We start from the raw sequence: 4129 nt of genomic DNA, 5'->3' as shown, positions 1-4129 counted from the left end.
ATTAATTGCATAATTATCTGGCCAATAGTTAGATTCTATTTACTATCTATACTATGCTTGGGAAAGCTACGTCTAAATTAGAGAAGAATTGAAGAGATCATGATCTTAACTCTGAGTGGGGGGGCTCTTGGGGGGGGGGGGGAGGATTTGTGGTTAGGATAGGAATATACCTAGTCACCATGCTTAATTGAATATCGTAATCTTAATGCGTTTTTAATAAATTGATTCAATAGGAATATAGGCGTTAATCTATTTTGAATAGGCGAGTAATTCGGAAGAATGCTACGAGAGCAATTACTCGATTAATTAGCAACCATGAGCGAATTGTATGAAAAGGAGAGTTAATTAGAACGCAATAGGATTGGTGAATCGATCACAACTGTGGAATGTTCATCTCTACTAAATTCTCAACAACCATTTTTTCTTGATTAATTAGTTACTTGTTACATTCATTGCTTAGTTATAATCACACTATTAAACTCTGATTGACTCGACTGAACAACAATTTTGGTAAAATTAGTAGGTAGTTAACACAAGTCTCTATGGGTTCGACACTCTTCTTATCATTATATTACTTGTATGACCATGTATACTTGCATGTGCGTTTGGGAGCAACAAGTTTTTGACGCTGTTGTCGGGGACATGAATATTGACTACTTTACTAGCTTTTACTTTTGTTGTCTATTTCGTCAAGTCTAACATTTCTTATTGGTTGCTCTACTCTCATGAACTTTGTTTGAATGCAAAGGGTCAGGAGCCAAGATACACTTTAATGCTTTAACCCAGAACCTGAGAGAACATTTTACAGGAGATTGAGAGAAGCAATGGACACAGATAATCTTCAAGCATTTGTTCAATTACCCGTGAACATGGCAGACCAGCAAAATATAGCGGTTCAGGAGGTGGCTATGCCTAGCATTGCTAATGTCACCTCCAATATTGTGAAGCCTAGAATCACTGGGCACTTTGAGCTGAAACAGAGCATGACCAACTGCTACATGCAAATGGGTAATTTATGGGTCTTCCACATAAGGATCAATAACAAAACATTCTGAACTTCTTGGAGATTAGTGATACTTATATCACTAACGGAGTCACTCCAGACTATGTGAGGCTCACACTGTTCCCGTTCTCTCTGTTGGGTGAAGCAAAGAGGTGGTTGAAGGCAGAATCAACTAACTCTATTACATCATGGAATGATCTGGCTAGAAACACTTTGGCACGGTTCTTCCCCTCAGGAAAAACTGCAAAGATCAGAAGTGAGATAGTCGCCTTTAAACAGAAGTCAGACGAGTCTTTATATTCAGGTTGGGAGAGGTTCAAAGGGCTACTTAGATATTGTCCTCATTATAACTAGACTAATGAAGTGTTGGCTCATACCTTCATTGAAGGGATACATCTAGAGACAAAAATTATGGTAGACGCTGTAACGGGAGGTCAACTGTTGGCAAAAAGCTTTGATGGGATTTATGCATTATTGAACAAATTATCCAAAAATAATCCTGACTGGCAAGGGGAGATGAGCAGACACATAGTTCAAAAATCTACAGGGGTCCTCGAGTTAGACGATATTTCTACATTATCAGTGCATGTTTCCACATTGGCCAATAGTCAATAAAATAACCTTGGTTATTAATAAGCAGCAAGCTCAGCCAATGCGACAGGTTCAAATATTTTGTGAATAAGTGGAGAGGGTCACACGAGCGATTTATGCCCCTAGCAAATCTAGAGTCTGTATGTTTTGTGGGTAATGCAAATAAGGGCCAAATAAGTTAGTATGGGAACACTTACAATCCTAACTGGAGGAACCACCAAAACTTTTCTTGGGGTGAAAATCAAGGTGCTCAGAATCAGTATAATCCATAAGCTCCTCAACATCAATATCGACCACCACAGGCTGAACAACCCACGAACTCAATGAGTCACATTGAGGAGATGCTAAAGAAATTGATGGCTGACCAGCATGCCCAATCAGCAACTATTAGAAATTTAGAGCGACAAATCGGGCAACTTGCCAGTGCCCAAAATACTCAACCAGCTGGGGATCTTCCAAGCAACACTGAGGCTAATCCTAAGACATCTATTAATGTTGTGTCATTGAAAAATGAGAGACAGTTAGAAGAAGCCCCATCGAAAAGAGAAAGCAAATGACTTTTAGTGAAAAACAGGCCACCATAGAAGCGGAATCAGAAAATACAAAGGAGTCAGAGAAACTAATTGAATAGGCGGTGGCAAAGCAACCACAACCAATAGTTGCGAGGCCACCACCTTTGTTCCCTCAAATATTGCAAAAAGTAAAGGATAATGCTGCTTACAACAAGTTTCTTGATATTTTGAAGCATGTGCAAATTAATATTCCGCCGGTAGACATCTTGTAGGAAGTGCCCAAATATGAAAAATATATCAAGGACATAGTGGCAAATAAGAGGGGGTTAGCCGAGTTGGAGACTGTGGCACTCACTGAAGAATGTAGCTCAAAAATTCAAAGCAAGTTACCTTAGAAATTGAAGGATCCAGGTAGCTTCACTATCCAGATCTCGATTGGTAAGCACGCAGTCGGGCGAGCTTTGTGTGATCTTGGAGTGAGCATCAATTTGATGTCACTATCTATTTTCAGGAAGTTGGGGTTGGGTGAGCCACGCCGAACTACTGTGATTTTATAGTTCGCTGATCGCTCCCTTGCTAATCCAGAAGGGGTGATTGAAGATGTGTTAGTCCAAATGGGTTCTTTCATAGTCCCTGCTGATTTCATTATCTTGGACTATGAGCCTGATCAGGAAATTTCATTTATTTTGGGGCGTCCATTCTGAGCCACGGGCCGGGCTATTATTGATGGATGTAAAGGCAAGATAACAATGAGAGTGAGTGATCGAGTGGATGTATTCAACATCTATAAAGCACTTAAATTGCCATTCTACTATGAAAAGTTATCTATGATTTTTGTGGTGGAAAGTGATGAGACTTCATTGGTGCCTTATATGAGCCCAACGGACCCCCTTGAACGAGCTTTGTTGGGGGATGAAGAATAAATTGAAGATGAGTTGGTGGAAGAAATTGAGAAAGTACTTAACATGTTTTACAAGTATGTCCATGGGCTTGGGAGATTTGAGGAGTTGGATAGACCAGTTACTCTGACCCCTCCGAAATCACCTATCGAATATGCTCCGAAATTGGAGCTCAAGCCTCTACCGGCACACTTGCGCTATACCTACTTGGGGAGTTCTGAAACATTGCTAGTGATTACTTCATCCAGCCTGACCAAATTGCAAGAAGAAAAGCTGTTAAGGGTGCTTCGTGAGCACAAAAGAGCCATTGGGAGGACAATTACTGATATTATGGGAATCAGTCAATCATTCTGCATGCGTAAATTTTTTATGGAAGATGGACACTGCCTAGTGTTGAGCAACAAAGGAGGTTGAATCCTATTATGAAGGAGGTCGTGAAGAAGGAAGTAATTAAGTGTCTTGATGCAGTTATCTTACCCATCTCTGACAACAATTCAGTAAGCCCAGTGCAATGTGTGCCTAAAAAGGGCGGGATGATTGTGGTGGAAACCGAGAAAAATAAGCCAATTCCTACTCGCACCATGACGGGGTGGAGAGATTTCATTGACTATAGAAGGCTCAACAAAGTAACTCGCAAGCACCACTTCCCACTTCCATTCATTGACCAAATGTTGGATAGGTTGGCGGGGCATGAGTATTATTGCTTCCTTGATGGTTATTCAGGGTACAACCAAATTGTCATATTCCCATAGGATCAGGATAAAAATGACTTTCACGTACCCTTATGGTACTTTTTCTTTCAAGCGAATGCCATTCGGTCTTTGTAACTCACCGACCACTTTCCAAAGGTGCATGATGGCCATTTTCACTGATATGGTGGAAATATTTGTAGAAGTTTTCATGGATAACTTTTCAGTCTTTGGATCTTCTTATGATGATTGCTTGAAGAATTTGGCCAAGGTGTTGGCACGGTGTGAAGATACGAATTTGATGCTAAATTAGGAAAGGTGCCATTTTATTGTGCAAAGGGCATCATTTTGGGTCATAGAGTATCGAAGATAGGCATTGAAGTTGATAAGACAAAGGTGGAGGCGGTTGCAAAATTACCTCCACCCATCTCTGTG

The 4129-nt window shown here is 40.5% G+C and overlaps 1 non-coding gene across 1 annotated transcript; it reads right to left on the bottom strand.

The window, feature by feature from the left end:
• Window positions 1-1249: 1249 nt before the first annotated feature.
• Window positions 1250-1356, bottom strand: LOC142180435 (small nucleolar RNA R71). The gene has a single exon (XR_012709060.1). It is a non-coding gene; the product is annotated as a small nucleolar RNA R71 (small nucleolar RNA).
• Between the last annotated feature and the right edge of the window lie 2773 nt (window positions 1357-4129).

Source organism: Nicotiana tabacum, chromosome 4, assembly GCF_000715075.1.
Source record: "Nicotiana tabacum cultivar K326 chromosome 4, ASM71507v2, whole genome shotgun sequence".
Classification (NCBI taxonomy): Eukaryota; Viridiplantae; Streptophyta; class Magnoliopsida; order Solanales; family Solanaceae; genus Nicotiana; species Nicotiana tabacum.
The sequence above is the reverse complement of the archived record's forward strand: the minus strand, read 5'-3'. Positions and strand labels throughout refer to the sequence as shown.